The sequence below is a fragment of the Zerene cesonia genome, chromosome 15 (assembly GCF_012273895.1).
Source record: "Zerene cesonia ecotype Mississippi chromosome 15, Zerene_cesonia_1.1, whole genome shotgun sequence".
NCBI lineage: Eukaryota > Metazoa > Arthropoda > Insecta > Lepidoptera > Pieridae > Zerene > Zerene cesonia.
The window spans coordinates 4,203,918-4,210,960 of NC_052116.1; the positions used below are offsets into that span (position 1 = coordinate 4,203,918).

Sequence of the window (7,043 nt, forward strand, 5' to 3'; positions counted from 1 at the left end):
TTGACGTGTTTTGACAAGCGTTTGACATAGCACTGATCAAAGGCACATCGCGATCGTGACCGCCTGTCGTCACTTTACTATTATAATAAAATTTATTTCTGAAATACTTTCAATACATGAGATATAAAAAATTGTTAGTTTGACCACAGATAACAAAATGACCAAACGCTGAGAATCTTTTTTCGCAATAACGCCAAATGTTTAAGTTTCATATTTGTAAGTCTATCGCTTTAGTGTAAAATATTTTATCTAAACGTTAATATTTAATAAAATAATTTCATTTATAAAATGTATCTGAGTGATGATAAAAGGAAAATTATATTTTAATATCATTGTTCTCTTTTATTATGAAATAATTAGGGGTCGTTATTCTTATGTTGAATGTTCATTTTTATGTTTTCATAAACAAATTCTAAATACTCGAATGAATAGGTACGCCATGTTAGCGTTTTCTTTGCTTCATTTATTTCTCTTCATGTATTATTTGCGACAAGTTGAAGAATTCGTATCATCTACCATGTATAAATTCCATATAATACATATTACAATACCAACTTCAAATTAATGTTTTAAACTAAAAATGGGTGTGAGCTTATGAATAAAAATAAAATTCTCACTTATATTTTTTAACCAATATATGATATATTTGTAAACGACATAAAAACTAGTCTAACTAAAAGTTTGCTCACTACTTAGTTTGTAATACCTAATTTTTTTCAGTTTTGTAGCATTCCAATTCTTTATAAAAAAGTTCTCGTAACCAGAAAACGCAAAAATTTTACGGAAAAATAACGAGTTAAAATCGTTGTAAATATATTAACATAGCATCTGTGTTCAAATTCAGTCCTCCAATATATTATAATACTAATATTTCATCTACATAACCTTAGGGTTAGGGCTAGATTATCCTGGCAGTAGTCTACACTAAGCTGATCTTATTACATTCAGAGTTAAGCCTATATCTTGTACCTACTTACACACATATTTTTTACCCACACGTCTTATAACACCTGAATATCAAAAATAAGGGTTCTAAAGGGATTATCATCAACTAAATACTTCTTTTATGCTTTTAAATATTTGCTCAGCATATCATGAATCTAGTAGAGTCGACTTAATTACTTATAGTAAATCGATAAAACTATTTTTCTTGGTATCTGATTTTAATGTAAATCGCAGATACTTTGTTGTCTGAACATAAACACTCAATTAATAAACTGAATTTTGTGATTTTTTAATAGCAACTTGCTTTTATTGTTACCTTTAGGTATATGAAAATATAAAGAAATATTTTTTTTTATTTATAACGTAAAAAAATAAATATTCTAGTTCAATACAAAAAATAAGTTTGCGAATCACTTATATATGTATCATAAATTGACAAGAGTTTGTGTAGCCCGGATAGCTCAGTTGGTAGAGCATTGGACTTTTAATCCAAGGGTCCAGGGTTCAAGTCCCTGTTCGGGCGGGATCTTTTTTAAATTTATTCCAAACTTGGTAAACATTATAAAATGCTAAAAAGTAGAAAAAAGGCTTTACAAAATAGAAAACTACAAATTCGTCGTTAGTCCGATCATGGTCCGTTCAAATTGGAACAAAAAATCATAAGTCGAAGATTCGAGAGACCCATTCAGCTAAAAAACTTTTTTTCTTTTTAAACATTTTCTACCTAAATAACCTCTCTCTTATTCGAATCCTTAAATATTGTATATTGATCACGCTTAAAATAATAACATAGTCTGTTTTTGTTTTATACATCTAACATTTATTCCACATTGCACATCTGTGTACGATTGATTTGCATTAAATTGCGATCCAACTGCGCATAATTATCATAAAATATTAATATACATTAATTTAACACAATTTACATACTTATCAGCTATCATACCTGTATCGGACAGGCCAAGGGTCGCGCAATCACGCTTGAGAAGGCATTTAATCAGATATACATACTGTCTAGAACACACACCGGGAACATGATGGGTTATCATATAATCCTATCTCGTTAAGGCATATACCCGTAGGTTTTAGGAGATCATTAACTGTTGAGTTTCCTTTTTATTGCTTTGATATTTGATCGTGATAATATATTAGAATTTTAGTGGAGAGAACTGAGAAATACGAAAGTAGTTTAAGATTGCTTGGAGTTATAATAAGCAATTACATGGTTATAGGTACTACATCTGGTAAATCATCCTCAAATATTTCCTGGTACTTGAGTATGGATCTAGTGAATTGAATATCACAATACACTAATCTTATAAGATAAAATACTGTTCCGGTAAGAAGTAACAATAAAAAACGTAACTGAAATGTATTTTTCCCGCCCTCCATAACACAAGGGGTTTTACTTTTTATAAGTGTTTCGTATTCATAGTATGAATTCAAACCACCCGTTCGATGTACTACTTCTAAAGAGACCCTTTAACTTTAAAAACTTTCTTTTTAAGAATAGGTCGAGCATTGCTGCAGGCACGCTGCACCGGAAAAGTATCTCCCACAAAATATCAGCTCAAGAAGTTGAATTTTATGTAAATTAACCTCAAATCGCAAACTCTAACCTCAACCTTCTTTTGAACACTTTATTTTGCCGCAGTGCTTTAAATTCGGTGATACGCGACTCGCGAATTTTGTACGAGTTTTGAAGGTGATTTTTGTATTTTTGTCAATTCACAATTACAAGTTGCAATACATTAAGAAACTTTTATTTTGTTCATAACTTATATTTGATAGGTAAAAAAAAAGATGCATTATTCGCATTATGCTTTTTATCTCGATATTCCTACGGGATACGGACTTGCGCGGGTGAAACCGGCGGCGCAACTAGTATTTAATAAAATCGTGTCATTGGTTCAAACGTAGAAAAGATTTCTATTTAACCTTAAAAATAGATTTAATAAACCAAATTTTAAGTGCATCTATTATTTCATTAAAAACACACAAACTCCTTGAAAACACACCTAAGTTGCGACTAACAAATAACATAAGCGCCTCAAGAGAAATTCTGCCTCGCAAATTATAAAAGGGCGTAACAGGGGTCAGACCGAAGTTGCTATTATATGTTACTACATATAATAGCATTATGATGAGAAGAAAGTGGGCGTCTATCTTTAAGTAACTTTCCTACTTGGTTTGTCCTTCATCTAAAAATACTGTTCAAATATATACATAAATTAATAAAACTTGACTAAAGTTACTGAGAAAAGAGAGAATAATCAAGATTATGTATTTTAACAAAACAGACAAAAAATGTAACTTCGATATCCGAAGCGTAGTTTTCGTAACAATGAATTGAAGCCTCGAAATCTGCTTTAGGTCAATACTTCCTTCGTAAATTACCTTAGAAGGGAATTCGCTTACAATTTGTATTCAGCTGTAAGCACAATTTGCAATCAGCAAAGCCTATTACGGAGTCGCAGACGAGGTCGCATATTTATAGAACCATTAAGCATATTGTCATAACGAAATTTCATCTTTGGAAACGTTTGCTTCATCACGAGTTCCAAAATCCTTAATGATATTTGGTATAATTCAAGATTTTGTGTGCTTATAAATTTACCTTTAAGTGATTCAGAGGGTTAAGAAGAACATATTATTTGAGTTCCATTGTCTTTTTTCATTTTTTAATCTATAATTTCATGGCCATAATTCTAAAACTGTATTAGAATAAGTAATAGTATATAAAAACGAAGATTAATTGTGTATTATTAGTTAATTTAATAGTACAATTCTACCTACGCTACAACTAGTATAAATGATATGTTTAAGGAAAAACACAAATTAAAGTTTATAATTTTATACTTATCTCACGAGCAGAAGAACTTTTATCGTGTTTTACTATCAAATTTCTAGAAAATTGCTCTCAGGCACCATCTATATTTATCAGAATATCTCTTTAATTAACAATGTATCGCCAAAGTTAATGGCTATGGGAGATAGGGGTAGAATTACAAAAGGGTTAAATAAGGTCTAGGACCACTTCACATACGATACGCAATAACATGTTAACAAATAATAGGAATTCCAATTGATGGTAATTCGATATTCGATTGGGTTAAATGATTCATACTCATATTTTTCTACTTCACATTCATACTTTTCTACTTGCTTACGAAACCAAAGAAGAAAATCTCTATTCCCTATTTCTGATTTGTCAACACATTAGCAGTTAGTTTTAAAAATATGTTTAGTATGTCTGATTAGTACTTTGACTGTTATCGTTTCAAATTTTGTTCAAATCAGTGCTGCGGTTTTGCCAGGAAAGCGTAACAGATAGGCAGAGAGCTTTTGCATTTATTATATTAGCGTGGATTGACGAACCCACTCAAAAGTACGATATGATTATATAATAATTATCATCGTTATTTTATCTCTTAAACACTTACTAAAAGGGGAAATATCACGTATATAAATACTTCTTATTTGCCACTATTTATATAAAACTATATCAAATAATATGACTTAGGTATATTCTTTCTCGGGTCAGAAACTATATTTGTACCAAATTTTATCAAAATCAGTTCAAACAAACCAATCGACAGAGTTGGTTTCGCGAATACAAAGTGAATGGGGATATTGAATGATTGTAGTGAAAACGTTGAATAAACATTGATTTTAATTGTTATTCTATTTTCTGTTATAATTACTGCCCCAATAAACATAACGGTAAACCTACTTGCGCGTAAACCAATAAGATACAGAATTCCTCAATAAACTGGTCGTAATAAGGAAACTGGAGGATAAGATTTAACATAATAACGTGAATACCTAGAATAATACGATAACAAGACAATATCAGTCTTGTGATTCTGTTTATTTCACTTAACCGATGCAATGCATTGTAGTTCCTTGTTCAACGAACTGACATAATCCAATTTTGAGGTGGGTACCTATTCCGGTATGACAACAATTGAATTTAACGACTGCTACTCAAATAGACGTGAATTTATTTCCTTTGACCCGTTATTGCTCTTTGCATTCATTGCATTTCTTAAAAAAACTATCCTCTTGCTTTGGCATTGATAAGTTTTAGAGTTCTAATCAAAAACAGATAAAAAGTGAAGTCCCGTGTCCCCTACTGGGGTATGGGGCAGATGATATACATCTGTTTTACTGATCGATTTTCTTAATGGACACGTAGGCGATCAGCCTTCTGTGTCCTGCCAGACCGAGACATTTTTTTTTATTGTCCCACCGAGAATCGAACCCAGGATCCCTCGGTTCTACGCTCACGCGTTTACTACTGTACCAAGGAGGCGTCTGAGGCGTAATCAAAAACAGATAATAACACATTATAATGCATTATGAAACTTCGATGAACGATAATTTCATACAAAACATGAATATTGATACTGGCATGTCATAGGAAAAGTTAATTTATCCACGTGTCACTTCTTAATTGTTGCGGATAATGTCGTTATCTCTAAAACACACACAGCTGATGATATAGTGCTCAAAAAACGATGTTAGTAAATTTTATTTGCAAATCAAATACACTAGCTCGTCTATCAATTACACAATACCAACATAATTTAAACATTAAATGAGTAGCTATGTACTAAATATTCCGCATGATATAATAAAAAAAAAATAAATTTTGCACAATTTGTTAATATGTCAAAGAATGTCGTAGATTTTACTGATTCTCCATCAGCCTCTTAACATCTATGAACAAAAAGTACTGAATGCTGAATCGCCACGATACTGTTTAAAAAGCTTAGGATAAAAATCTTTAACATAAAACACAGTACACGTGTACTGTGTTTGATTAGAAAAAGCAATTTGGAATATTCGTTACACGAATTCAGCTCGCACTTGACCGGTATCTGAATTGTGATTAAAGACAAGCTAACGAAGTTCGACTGGTACAGCTTTGTATTGTCAGTAATAGTGGAGTTGGCGAAGAGTTATTAAACTTATCGAATACTGACTGCGCGCGCGCCCGCGGTTTCACTCGCCTAAATGAGTTTTTTTAATCTCAACGTTCCCTTGTGAATATTAGGATTAGAAGTAACTGAGTTATTTCTTATTATATAAGCTATCTGCACGTGAAATTCCCGTCATAATCTGTCCAGCCGTTCCAGTGAATAACCATAACAAACAGTCAGACAGACAGACAGTAAAAAAAATGTTTTTTGATAAATGTACCGCGTATACACCTGTCTTTAATAAAAAACGGTTTCTTTATGTAACAAACAGATACTCCAATTTTATTTATTGGTATAGATTAGCACGATAAGTCGATAGAGAAGGTTTTTCTATAGGCTATCCGTATTACAAAGAAAATAAGGAACACTTAAAAACCTTGCAAAAAGCAAAAAAAAATTAAACCCATTTATTTGGCTTCTAATTAAAACTAGAAATTAATATACCTTATAAGCTATAACCAAATAAGTGTTAACTAGTTGTTAATGAAATCATCTTAGGATACATCTTTTCCCTACCCGCAGCGCACATTTAAACAAATTACGTAGGTATTCATATATTTTATATGAAACTTTAACAAGATTATAATTGCTATTAATCATTACATAATTTAGAAAGGCATTCATAATTAAGATTATGTTAAACTAGAATATAATAATCCAACAACATACTAATAACAAACCAAAAATATCATGCCTGTTTCACGCCGGTTCTGTGGCGGTGTGGTACATCCCCAGTGCGACTTGCCCCAATTCGTGCCGAAGCGTGCTTGACTACAACATACTCGTTAGGTTTAGGCTTAAAGACATTTCTAAAAGTTAATTTGCAAGTCCTCACTGACTGTGGTCTTTTAACATTCACATTTATACATTTGCAACTTCCTGCACGTCAGCACCGTTCAATGATAAAACCGCACCGCTTCGGCATCGGTAATCATAACAGCTGAGCGTTCATTAGCAATGCTTGTGTGCTATTCACCCACACAATCATTTGCATAGCCATTGTGGGCGTAATAACTGGGATTTAAGAAGCATGGATTGGTTGGTTTCTGATTTTAAGCAGTGCCGATTATGGTTAGATCTGTGATGCAAACTTTTCGCTATTATTAGCGCGGA

At 32.0% G+C, this 7,043-nt stretch overlaps 1 non-coding gene across 1 annotated transcript; it reads left to right on the plus strand.

The window, feature by feature from the left end:
* The first annotated feature begins 1,395 nt into the window (after positions 1–1,395).
* Trnak-uuu lies at positions 1,396–1,468 on the plus strand. The gene has a single exon. It is a non-coding gene; the product is annotated as a tRNA-Lys (tRNA).
* Positions 1,469–7,043: the final 5,575 nt, after the last annotated feature.